This window comes from Oculina patagonica, chromosome 1, assembly GCF_052425735.1.
Source record: "Oculina patagonica isolate OP01 chromosome 1, crgOcupat, whole genome shotgun sequence".
In the NCBI taxonomy this organism is placed as follows: Eukaryota; Metazoa; Cnidaria; class Anthozoa; order Scleractinia; family Oculinidae; genus Oculina; species Oculina patagonica.
The window spans coordinates 43,405,977-43,426,262 of NC_135758.1; the positions used below are offsets into that span (position 1 = coordinate 43,405,977).

A 20,286-nucleotide genomic window follows, 5' to 3' on the forward strand; every position below is an offset into this window, starting at 1 on the left:
CATCATCATCACCTTCTGCATCATCATCATCATCATCATCTTCCTTTTCCGCAAGAGGTGGGGCTGGTGATGATGTTAATAGTGGTGATGACGGTGGAGTTTCCTCTTCAAAATCTTGGTCAGATTCAGCCATCGAATAGTCAGGCACTTCTGGTGACGGCGGCGGAGTTGGTGGGGGCGTTTCTTCATCTGGCATAAAATTTTCACCAAAAGGGTAGTTAAAGTCAAAATCATCCAGGTTATAGTCTGGCCCTTCTTCAGCATCAGTTTTTTTTCGTTCATCCGTTTGCGCTGTAAAGGCGCGGTCAAACCTTCGTGTCAGCGGTTTGAATACCTCCTCACCTGAAAGCTGTCCAAATTCTTTTGCAATCGCTTTGTTTTTCATCGCAGTAAGTATTTTGTCATTTTGCCGCTCAACAGCGGCCTTTTTTTCAGCAAGTGTTTGCCATTTTTTCATCGACATCTTTTCGCGTATATATATAAACAACTAAAAAAATGAAAATTCCGAATTACGATCCTGAGTTTTCTTCGCAAAGTGCTTTCAAACAAGGGCATCCAAGCATGCCCTCTGACACCTTTCGCATGCTTATTTGTGGTCCGAGCAACTCTGGAAAAACAAACATTCTTTTACACATGCTTTATGAGCTTTTGGTTTACGACAAGATTTATCTTTGCGCAAAAAACCTTCATCAAGAAAAGTACCAGTTTATTCTCGACGATTTTGAAAAAAGAGTTAATCCAGAAACTGGTTATAAAGTTATTGAAGCCTCAGAAGACGTCATTCCGCTTGAAGAACTTACAGACGACAACCAAAAAATAGTCATATTTGACGACATGGTTTGCGAAAGCAATCAAAACGAAATCATCAATTACTTCATAAACGGAAGGCATCGGCAATGCAGCGTCATTTATCTTTCTCAATGTTTTTTCAAAGTGCCAAAAAATATTCGTGATAATTGCAGCCATTTTTGCATTTTTTCATTTCTTCCCAGAGAAAATAACCGTATCGCTGATGAGCTTGGAATAAACAGAGATCTGCTTGATCTTGCAACAAAAACAAAATTCTCTTTTTTGTATCACGACAGGCCAAAAAAAACAGCGAAAAAAAATTTTGACGAATATATATAAATGGGTGCTTTTAACGGAGACACAGGTCATCCTTCAGGCAGCTCATCAACAACTGGCCCTCCCGACCCCCCTGGCCCAAGAGGTTCGACTGGCCCTGCTGGTCATAAAGGCGACACTGGCCCCCAAGGTCCCCAAGGTCCTACTGGTCCTGCTGGTCCTCAAGGTTCTCGTGGTCCTCGGCCCCGCGGCCCAAAGGCGACACTGGTCCTCAAGGCCCCCAAGGCCCAACTGGCTCAAGAGGTTTCGTTGGTCAAAAAGGCGATAAAGGTGACAGCGGCCCAACTGGCTCTACTGGTCCTGCTGGTCCACAAGGGCCCCAAGGTGCAACTGGCTCTTCTGGCCCCGTCGGTGCAACTGGTCCTGCTGGCCCTGCGGGTCCAAAAGGTGAAACAGGTCCAACTGGTCCCGCTGGTGCCACAGGGCCTGCTGGGCATACTGGGCCTGCTGGAACAAAAGGGCCAAAAGGAGATGCCGGCCCAACTGGTCCTGCTGGTCCACAAGGTCCCGCTGGAGCAAAAGGCGCCCCTGGACAAATGGGCATTGTTAATCAAAATTTGGTAATGAACGACCATTCAATCAAACAGCTTGCAAATCCTGTTGGAGACCAAGACGCTGTAAACTTGGTTTCAATGGAAAAGTATGTTTCAACTCACTCAATTTCTTCAGGAACAAAAGAAAATCTGTTTTCACATTTGTTTTTTTCAGCATCTTCTTTCACAGGAGTTACAAATGTTGACTCATTAACGACTGTATACGATTTTAACTCTAATGTTCACTTAGTTAACAGAAACGCTTTTCGTTTTAATTTACTAAAATCCGGTGACAGTTTCAATTCAAGATTTAAAATCGGCCTCACTGGCTTGTTCCCTGGTGATTACACTCTTTGCGTTGAATTCTTCTTTCCTGAAAGTGATCTTAACTGGAGTTTAAGTGCTTCGTCACCTTTTGGGGGCGACACTGTTAATTATCATACAAAACGCTTTAACAATCACAGTCCAAAATACATGCGAACAATTATTCACTCACAAAAAAATGCGTCAAGCCGTGACGATAAACTTTGTATTGATATAACCAATCCCGGTTACTTGGGGTCAAAAGCGAGTGAGCAAGCTTTTTTAATTGCTTACGGTGTTGAAGGTTACCAGGCAGACGTTCCAAGCGATGTTTTTGAAAGACTTTTTACCTTTTCAAGCGGAGATATCTTAATGGAAACCAATCTTGATATGAATGGGTTTGAGTTAAAAAACCTTAAAAATTTACCTCAAATTGATTTATCAAATGGGGGAGTAAAAATGCAAACAGATATTGATATGAATGGATACGAGTTAAAAAACTATTTTCCAAAAATACCAAAAATACCAAAAATAGCAAATTTTGTCATAAACGGTTTTTTTGATGGAACCGATGGTACAACTACTATTGGAGGTAGTTTTGGCTCAAGTCCTGTTTTTTATTCGGTTAAATTTAATTTTAATTTAAATTACTTTATTATGCCCGTTGATGGAAAAATTGAAGAATGGCAGTTTCTTATTTTAAGTAAAAAAGATGATAATGTTGTAAATGATAAAGTACAGGTGTTTATCAAAGTTCAAACAAAAGATGGTGGAAGGGGGTCAGTCACAATCAGTCCAACCATTTCTAATTTCCAAAAACAGGACCTGGTTTCATTAGAAGCATCAAAAGGAGACAAAATGTTGGCCGCAATTTCAAATAGAAACGGGGCAATAAATACAAAAACAGGTTTGTTAAATTTAATAATTTCTAGTTAATATTAAGACGTACAAAAAAAAACAGTTTTAAAAGAGTCAATTTCCTGTCAAGAGGTTTGCGACAAGCCCTTTGTCAAAAGTTTCCAACTGCGCGATCGCCTCTTCTGACAATAAAATCATTGTTTGATTGTTTTCTTTAGCAATTTTTTTATGTTGAAAAGTTTGTAAAGGTGGCCCAATAAACCTTTTAAATTTTTTTTTCCCACTTGTTATCAAAACTCCATTTCTTCCTCGGCCCATCTTTGTGTATATTTCAATGTCTGCAAATGTTCAATTGACATGAAGCCGCGAGCGGCATGCAAATTTGTGCGTGGGTGTCGGGGGTTTACCCGAATAATATATTTAGACGTTGTAATGTCATGGCTCATCGCCACCTGTCAAAAAAGCGTCTAATTCAGTGTGGTATTTGACGAATTACGTTGAGAGCGTGACGTGACAGTCAAGGGCATGTTTAAACATGTCAAGGGCTTGCCTGAACATGGTATGCAAATTTTGTTTTTTCTGCGTGGGTAAACAAAGTCGGGGAATTTACCGTGACTCATTAACACTTGCCAAAAAACGAACTCCAGCTGCGATAAAAGCGGTTACTTCTGAGGTGTTATTTGTCTGACTCACCTATTACTACTCATTCAGTTTAACCATGGGCGATTTAAATTTGTCTTGTACCTATGGACCAGCGTATACATCAAAGCTTTGGCGGCATATTTATCAGAATGGAAAAATTGTAACCTCCAGTAGAAAAATTAAATAAAAAAATAAAATTAATAAATTATATGACTGTGGTTATAGTAAATGGGTTTGAAGGCGGGAGTATCAGTAGTTGGTATTGTGTGATGGTCCAAGTGAGATTATTTTCGAAAAGAACTGTTGTTGGCGACTGACGTTTCGAAAACATGAGCAGAAGTCATTTTCACAGTGTCAGTCATCAACAGCGACCAACAATTCCCGCCCGAACGATCACACGACTGCACAATAGGGACACCTGTTAACTTATTTCAATATCAAATTACGTCAATTATTTACCGAACCAGCCTAGGGACAAGTCACGTGCAGGGTATTATTTTCACTGAAATGACCAATCAGCGTCGTATTATCCAACGTTACCGTACCCAAATTCGCAAGTAGCCAATCAGAAGCGCGACACTGTCCTGATATCCTACGATATCAAGTCACTGACCTGATATGCCACCATATCACGGTCATGAATAAAGTAGTGTTTCCGACGATGAATGAAAAGAGGTTACCAATAAAACAGAAACGAATTTTTAATTAGCTGGTGCTTACCGGTCGTAAAATGAGAAAACTTTCCCGCCAAAACTAACTTGAGCGCGCCGCCAAGCGAGACCGACGAGAGAAACATTCACACTGAAACAATGGAGTCGGAGTTTCCAAATTTTCGCTAATTGATGAAAATTTAGGGAATGAAACTCCAAACAAACGAGTAAAAAAATGTGAGAAGAGGACTTAATAAAAGTGTGAGGACTAAAAAAGTATCCAACAAGCAGGTCACACTCGCACTAGGCTGGCAAGCATGGCCAAAGAGAAATATATCACCGGATTTGGCTAAATTTTTTTGGGTCGGTATACCTAATAGTACCTTGGACGTTTGGCGGCATATCAGGCTCGTTTGGTCTCGCCATGGGTATTTTGGCCGACTGCGTCTCGCCAAAATACGAACCATGGCCGACCAAACCGCCTGATATGCCGCCGAGCGTACCAAAAGGTACGATTAGGTATATTATTATTACAGTCGTTAAAATTTAAAAATTTGTTTAACATTCTCAGTCCGTTTAACTCTTGCGATTGATGGAAGTAAACTACGTTCTGCTTTTTTTCTGTTTCAAGGGATCGCAAACACCGTAATTTTCATTGCAGACAAAAATTCAACATCTTGGGAACACCTGTTTACCAATGAGCTGCGTTAATTTTATTCAACACAGAATCATTCATGGGTTGAGGCACGTTTAATGCAAAAGCTACTACCCACCTATTAATTAATTATTTAGAGCTAAGAAGATTATCGCAGTCTCAAAGGCCCAACTGTTACACACAGTTTGAAAGTGATTCAGTAATACTTCAGGTCTATCGATGGAAGCAATAGTCTTGCTACTTTTCCTGTTTCAGAGGATCATATACACTGCAGCTTTTGCTACTGATGGTGATTCAACATCTCGTTCAGCGTACTTCACAACGCAGGAAAATAAACGTCTCAAGGGGTACGTTGTAAAACGGTTTGAGTATCCCAGTATAATGTCGTGCAGCCAGTCGTGTTTGAGAATTGCGTGGTGCAGTTCTACAAACTTCAAGGTGTCTCCCGAGAAAGACGGCAAAGGAACATGTGAACTGAACAAACACGACAGCTCGCTCATCAACGAAAACACCAAGTTCCATGAAGAAGAAGGCGTAACTTTCTCAATGCTTCTGAAGGTAATTTATACAGTACTTTCAATTTTTTATTTCAAGAAGTGGTTCTCGTTTCCGCTGTACAATAGTTATTTATTATTGGAAGGAGGTTTAAGGGAGGTAATTCGAACTACAAAATAAGCCAGGGATACCTGAGCAACAAGCATCCGCGAACAGCTTTTCGGCGTGCACTTTTAATTCATCCGAGACAAACTAAGTGCCTGGCTCTCCTGCCTCGCACATTTATATGGGTTGGCAGCGACACAAGCAAGCCTGTTTTCAAACTGATGCCAATAGGCAGTCGTGAATATTTGTGTAGAATTCATATTGTTCCATCTGCTGTTATCCAAATCTAGCTAAACAGTCAAGAATTCGTCGAAGAAATACAACCTTATTTGAGTTAAGCATTAGGCAGAAGAATTAACGTGGCATGTTAGTTTGACAGATGTTGTATGTTGCGTTAAATTTGTGTCCTGCATTTGGCCGGGGTTTTAGCTCTTTGCCTCCTCAGGCTAAACAAAACAAAACAAATAAAGCAAAACGGTAACACATGCTTGCCGAAGTTAAGAAAAAGAAAGAGAGCTATCTCTAGTGATCGTCCAACGTTTGACGTGGATGACAGGCCACCTGTAAATACCTCCAATGACTATCTTGCGCTAATGGGTTTTGGAAGAGACAATGGAAATATTAAAACGACAAGAAGTACACATTTCTAATTCAAGCGTTAAATGAGAAATTTGGATACACCGCTTTATGTTCTTGTAAAAGATGTGAACATTAACATTGTTTTGCCTCATCCGTGCTTGTTTTTACGCCTCGATTTTCCGATCCGTTCAAAAGTGTGTTAAAATTAACCGTCTTGTTATGCAAACAAGGTAATTAAACTTTCAAACGCGATCGAATTTACAATTATTAAAGGCATTGAAGAAAAGTTACTAACCAAATTTGACAGCATTTGATCGAAGGGTGCGTTAGCGTGAAAGGATAATTTTTTTATCTTGTTGCTATTGTTCAAAGCTACTCTAAGTGTGAAAAATTATGATGTACTGTGCCCAGATTGTTGTTGACTGAATGACTATGTAACGCCGCACTAACTGTGTGAAATAAAAAGAACAACTGTTTCTCTTAGCAGTTTAGTCTGCATCATTTTATCCATCTTTTTTTTTTCTCTTTTTTTTTTTTAATTTTTACCGTGGACTGGGGAGATGTGTGCAGTTAAAATAGGTGAGTAATAGTTTTACTTTAAGCGAAAGCAACGATAAAGGTCATTCATTTGGGAAGTAAAAATTACCCTTACATTGATCTAAGGACATTGACAAAATAATGGCTTGCTATGTGACGGAAACAATGTTTTGTTGCTCTGTTAACAAGAACGAGTCAAAGAACTTCTATGCGTTTTTTTCCAAACAATGTTCTCTGTTCATGAACCTTCAAAATTGACAATTCTTGTCTTGTTTTGATTAGAAGTCGGTCGGTGTGCTAGCAATCCTTGTAAACACAATGGAACCTGTATTGAGGGATCAGTTCTTTTCATTATTTCCTCAAAAATAGATAATATCATATATTAATTAGACTTTGGGGCTCTTGGATCAGATATCCTTATCCCCCAGCTTATTTATGTAAACTGATCAATGAGTTATATGCAATAAAATGTTCCTTCCTTCCTTCAAAACAGACATTGTTGACTGTGCCAGTCAACCTTGCAAGAACAACGGGACCTGCACGGACCAAGTGAATGGATACAACTGCAGCTGCGCACCAGGTTTTAACGGGACACAGTGTGAAAGGGAAGTTGGAATGCCGTGTACAAAAGGTCTGTACCGGCGTATATCACAAAAAGTAATATACTGCATGGCGTGACACACTTTTTTGGAATCAAGAGAAAATTTATGACGCAAATTTGAATATGTTCTCTGTCGAATTTGACGAGAAGTAACAAGACCCAATCTTTTCATACCTTCTGTTATTATCAGCTACATCATTTCCTTGGGTGCAAACAGCTCTAAAATATTCTTGGACGAGACTATCTACTGTGCTCTACTACTTTATTTAATTTGCTAGCGAGGTTTAGATTCGTCAACTTGCAAAATGGACCTTTTAAAACTGACTTTTATATTTTTATCAAACCACTGTGACACTTTCTAACTTTCTTTCTGAGACTAATTAACGCGTGTTTAATACTATAAAAATCTTTAGTAACCTGCGAAATTAAGGAAAAAAGACATCGCGAAAATTGAATGGAGGCCATCAACAATTAACAATTATTGGATGAGGTTGAGCATGATAGCGATAATTATCAAGGCAAAAAGTTTCTGTTATGGCTGAGGCGGATAACAGAAACTGAGGCCTTTATAATTATCGCTATCATGCGAAAACCGAATCAATAATTGTTTTATTATGCACATTCCTGAGCTGCACTTGTAAAGACAAGAGCGCGCACAAAACGTCACTTCTGAATGCATAAAACTATTGTCTGTAGGTATGACGTAAGAGAAACAGCAAGCAAGAATTAGCTGCGTGCTTATAGGCAATCAAAATCAAGCTGGTGACACCAATGTATAATAATAATCGTTATCGTCAATACCTGAGAAATGTTAGAGTGCTTTTCACTTGAGTGTCGATAGTAATTTGGGTTTGCTTTGATTTTTCATTGCTGCGCTTAGTGATTGGTTTAAAAATCTCGCGCCGCTTTCGCAGCCAATCACAACTATAGCCAAAATCATTCGTGTCTTGCTCGCGCACGTTTTCTTGCGCTTCGTGCCGGCTTTATTTAATTTACTTGCTTCGAGTTTTGATTGGTGCACTGGATTGTCTGTGTCCTTTGTGATTGGCCAGAGTAATCACTTTGCTTTTGGTTTTACGACACTCAATTGAAAACTGCTGTATATCTTACAAGTACAGCACAATTTCTGACAGTGTTAGTAAATTTCATCAAAATCAAGTTTCTTCTTATATCCAGTTAGGAATAATCACGTTCTTGTTAATTGTTTATCCACAGCGTACCGAATGATATTTCCGAGGAACTATTCCACTGAGGATTACGCCATCAAGGCAAATGGAGTTGGATCCATTCTCTCCGCATTCACAGTGTGCTTCTTTGTGAAACTGAAGGATGTGACCACGCATTCCTCGCAATGTGTTTACAGCTATGCGACTAAAGAGGATCAAAAATGGGTGGGCTGTTCGCCTTCCTCCTGCACAAAGGTTACTCAATGTTGGAAAACGGTTATTACTTGACATATTAGTTATTTGAAAAATCTAATAGAAAGATTGTAATGTAGAATACTGAGCAACATGCTTATTGACGGTTGATTAAAGAAGGGTAACAAAAATATTGGCAATTGCGAAAAATGGTCTATCTCAGTGATAAGAGGATATTTGTGAACTATATATATCTGCTAGTGTATGGCAAAAGTGCATGTTATTCAATCAGTTTAATTGAGGAATTTCATTATTTTTGGTTTATCAATTTTGAACATGTTTAGATATCTTGTCACCAGACTTGTCACCGTATATCTTTATATAGCTTGTATAAGTTAAACATTAACCCACACTGTATTATCCAAATTCAAATTTTAGAGCCGTTATTTTCCTTTGATTATTATACTGGCCCTGAAGAAGACTAGCTCTGCTAGTTGAAATATTGGCCAATAAATCTTGCCCTTCTGCCGCTGTACCAGCCTTGCAATCAATCGGGTTTTGTAAGCACTTATAGTGACATCTGGAACGAGCATTTCTTAACAAGCCAAGCAGTTTTTTCCTTCGTTGCGTGGTCCCCTGCATCCAAACTGTTTTTTTATTTTGAGTACTTTGGTAGTTTTCAGTTTAGTTTCGGTTTTTGCTATGGTGGACCGAAAAGGTACAAAGCAGGCAATGAATCGCTTAGCTTTAACAAGCTGAAAAGCTGCTGCGAATCTTCATTGTCAGAGGATATTGGCCAATGCAATGATCTATTGTTCAATACATGATGTAGTGACACAGGGATTCTTTTGGCTCGTCGCGCAATCCAAAAGAACGTCTGCGTTGGAGACTTTCATAATAACGTTTATTTATAAATTCGTTAATCTAAGCAGAAATTTGCAGCCAGCCCAAAATCACGGAAGCACCGTCATTTAGTCCGTTTTATGTACTTGCTATCTTGTTTTTTGCTCGTCGCTTTTAAAAGGAGGAGATAAACTAAAGGTTTTTTTAAGCGATGGCATGTAACTAATAGTCATCGCTTTATGCAGGCAGCTGATCGGCGGGACCTGTTATTCTGTTGTCTATTTAGCGCAATCGAACAAATCTCGTTACAATTTACAAGAAATCGCCGCGTAGAACTGTAGAACACAAGAGCGGCAAAACACTCCCGTGCAGTTAGAATGGGACACTACAATGTATAAACGAAAGAGACTAAATTTTATATGATGGGATATATTAGATTTAGTAGACAGAAATTTCTAATTTTAGAAATAACAGGGCCGCTGAGAGCAAGAGACCGTTTGACCTTTCTTGCAGCTTAAAACCTCACTCCCGCGTATCGTATGTCGTTTATCGGAAGTCACGCTTTAATTAAGTGCTACTATGATCAAATTATCGATTTCCATTTTTTTACATTTTCGTGTACAAGAAGACTTTCTTACTCACCTTGCCAATTTTCAATCCATTACGAACATCAAAAGTCGTTTTATTTTAATGTTTATTTCCGATAATTTACGGCCGCCATTAATCAACTTTGTTCCAAGGCTTGGTTGCGAATAGGGAGAAAGTGACGTCAAAGGCTTCAAATACCTCACGGGTTGAAATTATAATAACAATATGTAGTGAATATCACGCGAAAAGCAACAAAACCTTTGGGCTTATTTTTCGTGCAATGTTCTATGCTGATTGTTATTATAATTTGAACCCGTGAGGTATTTGGAGTCTTTGAAGTCATTTTCTCCCTATTCGCAACCAAGCCTTGGAACAAGGTTTTTTAATGGCGGCCGTAAATTATCGGAAATAAACGTTAAAAAAAACGTCTTCTGATGTTCGTAATGGATTGAAAATTGGCAAGGTAAGTAAGAAAGTCAAATTGTACACGAAAATGTAAAAAAATGGAAATCGAAAATTTGATCGTAGTGGCACTTTAATATAACGCCATCTTTTTCGAGACAACATAGGAAAATCTAAAAAAAATAAAATATAAAATAAAAAAATACTGTTGTACAATTGAACAAATTTAAGACGAAAATGTATTTTTTACTTTGCATCCTTGGCCTGTGAATTCATAACTACTGCATTGATTTGAATTCCATCAGACCCTATGCTATTTATACAATCACTAACATTGGTTCTTAGGTTTAAAAAAATGTAAGCTGCAGTCAGAAATAATAGTCATAATCACGCACAAGGCGTCAGCTACTTTTAATTACGTTAAGTGTTTGACAAATTTCCTCAAAATTATGTAAGACCCCTTGTGAAATGTCATCGCTTTTGCATGTATTGCATTTCATTTATTTAAACTATACCGCAATGTGCCTCTGACAAATTGTAAATAAATAGTCAAAGGTGAAACTCGAGACGATAATGACAGACGCTTGAAATTGGTTAATGGCTCAGCAAAAATTTGACAAGAGAAAATTCCCAACCAGCTGATAATCAGGACACTCAATCAACTGATAACCAGTCAAACTTTAAGATCGGTTTTAACCTGTAGTCCATAAGCCAAATGATGAGATGTGGTCAAAAATAGAATTTTGTAGCACCCCCGGAGGGACCATATAAATTTGGTATCAAATTAAAGCTTATTGTCTATATTTCATGAATTCACTTGTTACTTGCTTAGTAACTTGAGCGTAAAGGCAATATCATCGTGTTTATATGGGGGGGTGGGTGGGGGAAATTTTCGTCTTGTCAGAATTTGTTGTATAAAACATCCAATAACTTTAAATGTACCTGTCTAATGTAAACAAAAATTGTCAGTAATGTTCGTCAAAGTCCAGTTAATCACAATTTAAAGTTATATTCTCACTGCCCCTTACCATGGCAACTGTTGCCATGGAAACCATCGTGCAATTACGAAAAATACTCTTTTGCTGGTTATTTTAGTGATAATTGTTTGGCAGTGATCGCAAAAAGAAATAGGCAAAGCAGAATAAACCTTTTAAACAATATCTGGTTGTCATATTTTCCAATGGTGAGTCATGGTACTTGCAAGAAGCTTCTTTGTTATAATTTAGGGGGGAGGGGAAAGGTCATGGAGCTATACGAAACAAACAAAAAACGGTCGGTAGGTTACAAAAATTGACCTTTTTTGCAGCAACTTTCAACATTTGTTTCGGGGAAGATGAATAAGCTTTACATTTTTCACCGTATAAATTCACCGTGTATAAGTTAACATTCTTATTGTTTCGTTGTCATGGCAACCGTTGCAATGGAAATAGGTTAGCATTAATTTATATGCATACAATACTATTAGTCCGATTTTTATTTTCAGTACTTAATTTTGGCTGAAAGTCTTACAAAAGAGTTCTTAGCTTAAATGAAAAAAAAAATGATGCAGAAAAACATGTAATTATTGGTGAAAAATCTTGCTTTAACAGGACATTTTTGCAAAAGTAGCATGTTTTTATTTATTATTATTAGTTTCGACCTAAAATTCACTAGCACAGTTTGATTTTGTTCTTTTCCTGCCCAAACTGAACTTTTTGCCCTCAGATTTATATCTCAACTACCGTTATTCACCCCCAATGCTCTTTTAGCCCACAATGCATTTCAAGCTCAAAACCCATAATGCATGTCGAACCCATTTCCCATGTGTAGACTGTATCCGCCATCTTGGAATGGCAGTGTGAGGAAAAGGTAAGAGATTTACTTATTTACACTACTATGATAAAGTTTTTCAATTAAAAACATGGTCAATTAACTAAATGAGCTCAAGATACCATTTTTCTTAACAATGTCTGTTTGTAAATGGGTTTTTAACAAAAAAAACGTCTCTTCGATCCCTGTAAGTACGATTTAGCCACTTCGAATTTTCTGCTGTTTAAACGTAAAACCTCAGTATGCTTTCGAGAAATCTGCTTCTTTATCGCTAAAATGATAACGAGTTTCAATTTAAGACATGCTCAATTAATTCAAAGAGTCTGTGTTATCATTGTACTCATCAAAGTCTTTTTTTTAATGTGTTTTTGATGAAAACTCAATTAAAATCCTCGAAAGTACCTTTTAGCCAGTGTGAATGTAAATGCTTTTCTGGAATGTAAACGTAAAAAATAATCATGTGTCTGTTGTCATCTTTATCTACAGGCTTTTGATTATTGACTATTTATTTATTTATTTGTTTTTTTTTTTACCTTATCAGAGAATTTCAATAAACTCTGTAATAGAATTGTACTTGTTCACGCTTTATTAACAGCATCGAGGGCCTCCATGAGATAGATGACATGACAGATATACAGCCAGGTTCTAGGAAACGTCCATTGCAACCGACACCAAAATGGGATAAATGCTTATGTCATGTTCAAAATGTTTCAGGATTACTGATATCATTTTCTGAGATAAGCTGGGACACATTTAAGAAATGCTCGGAAAGGCGTAAAGATACTATTTGGCTTCAGATGAAAGATCACTGGCAAGGCGGACCACGAGGAAAATACCACCGAAGGTGCTATCAGGTGTACACTGACAAAACGAAAGTGGAGAGAGCAGAACAACAGCGCCAAAGTGTCACTGTAGATACTGAAGAACCAAATAATCAGCCTCACAGCGTGGAACCTCCCAAGAAGCGAGTATCAAGATCTCAGTCTGAAGTATTTGATGTTAATAGATGTGCCATTTGTCAAAAAGAGAAATTCAGGAATACCAGGGGAAAAGGAACACGATGTAGAGAAACACTGACATTGAATATGACTGACTCTGGAAGTACTTCGCTGTTAAAAGCTGCCCAAATTCGTGATGACAGACGTTTACTGCTGCAGATACAAGGTCAGGACACCATAGCCCTTGAGATCAAGTACCACAAGTCATGTTATAAAGAATATGTTCGCCCAGGAACCCTGGCAAGATTAGAAGAAAAGAATTGCGAAAAGGAAGACCTATCTAATGATAGCTATAGCAGGGCTTTTACCAAAGTGAAAGAATTCGTGCAGGATGCAGTTCTAAAAGAGGCAAGGGCTGTTAAGATGTCAGAACTACTGGAGAAGTACATTCATCACTTGTCAGCCGAGGGAGTAGATTCACCAAATTACAGGTCTTCCAAGTTGAAAAACCGTCTGACGAAGTGTTTTGGAAACAGTTTGTCCTTCCGGCAGCCCCTTGATCAGACGCAATCAGAGATTGTCTACAGCGCACATGTAACTACAGGTGAAGTGGTTGAGACCATAATGAACACAGAAGAATGTGGTGACGAGGAAGGAGAAGATCGCATAGAAGTTATACCAGATTTGACAGAAGACGACAAATACATCCAAGTATATCATACTGCAAAGTTGATTCGAAGCCTTGTAACAGATATGAAACCATCAATGGCATGGCCACCAGTGGCTGAAGATTTGGACTGTGAAAATGAAATAGTGCCTGACCTATTGTATAACATGCTGGCTTGGATTTGTTGCTCTGATTCTGAATACTCTAACAAGAGGGTCTCTGATATCCCACCAGAAGCTCATCGTATCGTCCTTTCTCTAGCCCAGGATCTCATCCATTCTGTTAGCCGTGGTCGGATTAAAACTCCTAAGCATGTTGTACTACCGTTGACGGTAAAGAGCCTGACAGGAAATGCTGAACTTATAACTATACTTAACAGGTTTGGGCATGCTCTGTCATACACCCAAATAGAGGAACTTGAGACTGCGTTGGCAGAGAGAGAAATTGAAAAGCAGCAAGATGGAATGTTGATACCTAGTACATGCAGCGTTGCAGTGCCTGGGGTATTTTGCTGGGACAACAATGACCTTCTAGAGGAGACCTTGTCAGGTATACCTTGGATCCATGTTGACCTTTATAATTGTTCACTTTGTTATGAGTTCGAGAATTTTATCTAAAAATAATGTTACCTTTTCGGCTAACAGTTGTTTTTTTAAATTATTTTTACCTTAGGGAAAGGGACGACCCATTGTACCAATGGCATCGTAATCCAGCGAAAACCCCTTACCTGTGCCTTACCCCCTGAAATGGTTGCCGACAAGCCTCGTTCCAAGAGCCGCTCACTAACCTGCATTCCAACTGAGGTGCTTCAATTTCACTCAGGAAATCGACAGGGACCAAGACAGTTTAACATCCGGGTTCGAGATGTGACAAAGATTGACCCTGACATTGGAGAATATGCAAGAGTAATTGACTTTGGATGGATGCTGTGCAGGCAACCAGTCCAAGACAGTATTTTCTCATTTTCCAATGATAGAAGTCAGGTAATACCGGCCTGGGCAGGCTTCAACATAAAGCTTCAGCAAGAAAACGTGCCTCGAGAATGTTCAGTTGGCTATTGTCAAGTAATAGAAGCCAGTCCCACAGAGTTACCTACTGTGTATACACTTCTTCGCAGATCGTTGCAAATGGCCGACCAGCTAGGTCAGCAGGACGTGATCGTTGTTCTTGATGAGGCAATATATGCCAAAGCTCTTGAAGTCATCTGGCAGAACCAGGAGGAGTTCCAGCGCCTAGTTATTAGGATGGGGTCATTTCACACTATACGTTCTTTTATGGCGGCAATTGGAAAACGGTTTGGAGATGCTGGTCTCGGAGATATTCTAATGGAAAGCGGAATTGTTGGCTCAGGGTCCATAACAGGAGTTCTGGAAGGTCGACACTACAATCGTGCTCTGCGTACACACAAGGTAGGTTTCGTAGCCAATTTACAGTCTAAAGTAACATGAGAGCGGAGAATTGATCAGTTCACAGGTAATAAAAAAGCCAATGTACAGAGAGAACGTTTCTGTTTCCAAACATGTTGATTAGCGCCTTGTTTATTGCAGATCGTGTTTGAAGCACTGCAGAGACTTCAGTGGAAGGGGTTTAAGTTATGGCTTCAGGAACACGGACACCAAACCAATCACGCAATCGTTGCAAGTGCCATTGAAGACATCAGGACAGACTTCTCTGCAGAAAAAGTCAACAGCCTTGTTACCATGGCCGAGTTTTTAGAGGTCTTTCATCTCTTCCAAGCCTTCTGCAAAGACGACAATGGTCCAATGAAAGCATTCTGGTGTTCATACATTCAGATGGTGTCACTGCTGATGTCTTTTATCAGGGCAACAAGAGAAGGCAACTGGTCTCTACACCTAGAGTGCACCAAAGAAATGCTACCTTGGTATTTTGCCTATGATCACATAAACTACTCTAGGTACTTGTCAGTTTACCTAATACACATGATGATGCTGCCTGATACCCATCCTGAGGCTCAGATGATGTTAGAGAATGGCGACTTTGGTGTGCAGAGAACAACGTCACATGGATTTGCGCAGGTTCCTGTTGATCAAACTATAGAACAAACCCTGAACAGAAGCACAAAAACAAAAGGAGGTATTATCGGCTTCAGTCTTAGAAAGAGCGCTGTTCAACGATGGCTTCTAACAGCCCACTCTCGCGCCGCCTTCGTGGACAAGTGTCGAATGATGACAGCAGACACCAAGCAAACAGAGAGTCGCCTGCACAAGGAAACTGGGAAATCCCGACTGAAACGAGACGAGGAAGATGTAGTCAAAGTGATGGAAGTAGTGAGTGGCTGGTGTAACCCCTTTGAAGCATCTGAGGAACTTGTCAGCCTTAGCTCTGGCCATGTGGCAAGCCAAAGGGTCAAGCAGGATTTACTCACTGCAGAACAGCAAGGAAAAGATGCTCTTACCAAATTTGTTGAAAACAGATTGCTATCAGATTCCACAGGTTTCTTTGAAACGCTCTCTAAATTAAAGTTGGGCACTTTTCGAGATATTCAAAAGAAGACGTCTTTGACAAAAGAAGGCAGGACTGTCATTTTGAGGGCGGACAGGAATCTCTTTGCCCGATTACTGGTGATTGGCCAAACTAGAAAGATGGATTTGCAAGAGTTGCTTGTACATGAACTGGGTCCTCTACCATGGTCATTGGCTCATTTTGATGGCTCCTTGGCAAAGACCGACAAAGCAGCTCTTCCCAAACTTCTTGAGGATGGTGTGGACAGCCTTGAACATCTCCCAGCTCAAACAACAGCAGTCATTATTGATGCCATGGCAATGCTACAGACCCTTGCAAAAATTCCTGACAGATTTTCTGACTTGGCAGAGATGGTGTTCAACAGGATTTTGATGCAGGCTGGACATGAGGCAACGCGAATCGACTTTGTGGGCGATCAGTATCCAAAGATCTCGATAAAGAACATTGAGAGAGAAAAGAGAGGTAGTAGTGGCCAACTTACAGTTTCCATCAACAGTCCATCACAGTTTTGCCCACGGCAGTGGAAGAAGTTTATGTCCTGCGGGAGCAATAAGGAGGGTCTCTTGCACTTCCTTGTCCGTGAGTGGTCAACCAATCAATCTTATGTTCAGAAGATTGGAAATCGTGTGTTGTACGCCACACATGGACAACGCTGCACCAAACTTGTTGCCGCAGGATTAAGCATGTCAGCAACCGACATCGGGGATCTGAACAGCCTTCAAGAAGAGGCAGACACAAGGATGTTTCTCCACGCATTCCATGCTTCTGCAGAAGGGCATCACAGAATTGCAGTTATCTCATCAGATACGGATGTCGAAGTCCTTGCATGTCATCATCAAGCTGCCATTCCCGCAGATTTAACACTTATAAGTGGCACCCGAAGTCGATCACGCTTGATAAGCATTCCACGTATTTGCGAAAAACTTGGTCCCAGCGTATGCCAGGTTCTTCCGGGTCTACACGCCTTGACCGGTTGCGATACTGTCAGCTCATTTGCTGGAAAAGGCAAGAAAAAGGCGTTTGAACTAGTCAAGAATGATCAGGCTGTGAGGGAGGCTGTCCAAATCCTTGGTGAAGATGTCCCATTAAGTGAGGAGAACATTGTTAGGCTAGAGGGAGTGGTCTGTAAGCTATACAATCCAATCCAGTGCAACAGTGTCAACGAGCTTCGTTATAAAATGTTCTGCAAAGGGAGGAATGTCCAGTCCCACCAACTTCCACCGACAAGTGCTGCTTTGAAAAACCATCTGAAAAGGGCAAACTACCAATCATTTGTCTGGAAGCAGGCACTGCAGCCCAGAATTGATGAGCGGCCTGAAAACCATGGATGGAAACTAAGAGATGACCGTCTTGAGATCATCTGGACAGATCTGCAACCAGCCCCAGAGGCCGTCATGGAATTAGTGTGTTGTGGCTGTCGTGGAACTTGTCAAACAAGACGCTGTTCTTGTGTTGGCAATGGATTGGCCTGCACTGAAGCGTGTACATGTTCGGATCAATGTGCCAACGTAGCTGACCAAAACGACGATGAAGATGAGGATGACGACGAGGATGACATGGAAGAAGATGCTTAGAATGTTTGAGAAGAAATTTGAAATTGAATATAGTATGATCGCCTTTTTGTCTGTTACTAGGCAACAATTGTTAATAACAGGATAACAAATTAGAAAAACACCCCAGCACTGTTGTTCTAGTACTTTGCAAAAATAACCAGTTTATGACAAGTAACAGTTTTTAACTTATTTGTAGAAGCCAGGGTCTTCAAACCAACCTAAAGAGGAGGTTATTTATTCAATAGACTACGTCTGTGATAAAGAAGACATCCAAGCTGTCTTTCCGTGTGTATATTGCTGTTTATGATGTGAATATTATAAATAAACCAATAAAACCAGCAACTGAAACATGTTCTCAGTAATGGTATTTCAATAGCACTATATTCACATAAAATGCTAGCCTATTTCCATGACAACGGTTACCATGGCAACCAAACAATAAGAGTGTAGTGTAAACTTATCAAACCGGTAAAAAATTGACTAATCTTCCCTGAAACAAATGTTGAAAGTTGCTGCAAAAAAGGTCAATTTTCAGTAACATGGCGTTTTTTCGCTCTTTTGTATAGCTCCATGACCTTTCCTCTCCCCCCTAAAAGATGAGAAAGGTGCTTCTTTTAAGTGTCATGACTCACTGTTGGAAAAGATGACACCCAGATGTTTGTTTTAAAGGTTTATTTTGCTTTGCCTGTTGCTTTTCGCGATCACTGCCAAACAACTATCACAAAAATAACAGCAAAATAGTATTTTTCGTTATTACATAATGGTTTCCATGGCAACAGTTGCCATGGTAACACGCAGCAAGAATAAAACTTTAAATTGTGATAAAAAGGACCTTGACGAACATTACTGACAATTTTCATCCACATTAGACAAGTGCCTTCAAAGTTATTGAATGTTTTATACTACGAATTCTGACGAGACGAAAATTTTCCCCACCCACCCCCCCATATAAACACGATGATATCGCTTTTACGCTCAAGTTACCAAATAAGTAACAAGTGAATTCATAAAATATAGACAATAAGCTTTAATTTGATACCAAATTAAATTGGTCCCTCCAGGGGTGCTACAAAAATTTATTTTCGAGGCATTGGCTCATGGACTACTGTTGATTTAATGCATCGCAAATCGCTTTCAGTATTATCATTTCCCCTACTCATACCTCATGCAAAATAGCCGATATCTCGAAGAGATCTTTGATTTTTCTAAAGAGACAGAGCGAAGACCACTGTTACGTTTACCCTTCAATTAATACGGGAATCATATTACCTGCCTGCTGGGGCAAGAAAAGGGTAGAGGGGAGAGTAAGTGCGGGCAGGGAGGACCAAAGAATTTGTTTTCACTGTAAGGTCTGAGCCTATAATATGACGATTTTATGATATAAACATTTGTTTTATTTACGTAATTTCTTCAGGATTGAAGAAAACCAGTGGCATCATATCTGCGTTACTCGGGATTATCCCACGGATGACTGGCAGTATTATAAGGATGGGAAACTCTATGTGAATGGAGGAGGCAAGATGATAAACCAAACATTCCCAGCTGGAGGAACTGTAATCATCGGACAAAATCAAACAAGACTTGGTGTGGGATGGGGATTCAAATATGACGCTGCTTTTGGTCCTGGTGAAGTGACAGAAGCCAATCTGTGGGGCACGGTCCTGTCAGCGAGTGACATTGCTGCTCAGCACGCAACCTGCACCATAACACCAGGCCTGGTTCATTCGTGGGCCCAGTTCAAAGATGGTGTCCATGGTGATGTGGAAATAGAGGAGCCTTGATTCAAACAAGTGACTCTGTATTTTTCAGATCCAAATTAAATTGTAACATTATTTTTAAGCTATAGGACGTTTACCTGGGGTGTGCATCTTTGCCACTGACACTCAAAAGCTGGTCCTTTTATAACAAATACGATTTGAGCTTTCATTTAATTGTTGTAGCAAATAAGTGATAGATATTGTGCAGAGGAGCCAAATATTTAGCACTAATGAGTTTGCCGTGATCAAAGGCTGTTTTGGCAAACCAAGGTCCACACAGTTGCTGCACCAACTTCTTGCACGCCTCTTTTGTTTGTCCTAAAAATTACCTTTTGAAAAATCAGCATTCAAACATTGGTGACTTTTATGCGACCTTGGCAACTACCTTCCATAGATCTTAGGTTAAATTTTGCTTTAAATAGCTGTATTTTCTTAGTTTTGATTGGTTAATCTTCACCTGCCTAACTAATTAAGCAAGTTGGATACATTTTGGATTTACATCCGGTTACTTTGTTAACGAGCCACCTGGTTTTCTCCTGGCTTTCCGTGTGCGCTTTTATTGAGTATTGAAATGCAACGGTTAGATTAGCACATAAGAAAAGAGAAATGTGGTGACTCAAAATAATCTGCCTGGTTGAACGACGACCCTCGGTACCTTCCGCTTGTCTGAGCGAATCAACCTGACTAACGTCTGTATAATGACCTCTTAGTCCTGTTAGTTGAATTGTAAGCGATAATAATAAATAATAATAATATGTAATAAATGCAAAATTAAAGGATCTTGGAAAACACAATGATGTTTGT

General features: G+C 39.6%; 1 pseudogene across 1 annotated transcript; it reads left to right on the top strand.

The window, feature by feature from the left end:
- Window positions 1–4,713: 4,713 nt before the first annotated feature.
- On the top strand, window positions 4,714–20,263 carry LOC144645390 (uncharacterized; annotated as a pseudogene). The gene is made up of 5 exons (XR_013569268.1): window positions 4,714–5,324; window positions 6,488–6,524; window positions 6,976–7,113; window positions 8,299–8,525; window positions 19,140–20,263. The product of XR_013569268.1 is annotated as an uncharacterized LOC144645390 (transcript).
- Window positions 20,264–20,286: the final 23 nt, after the last annotated feature.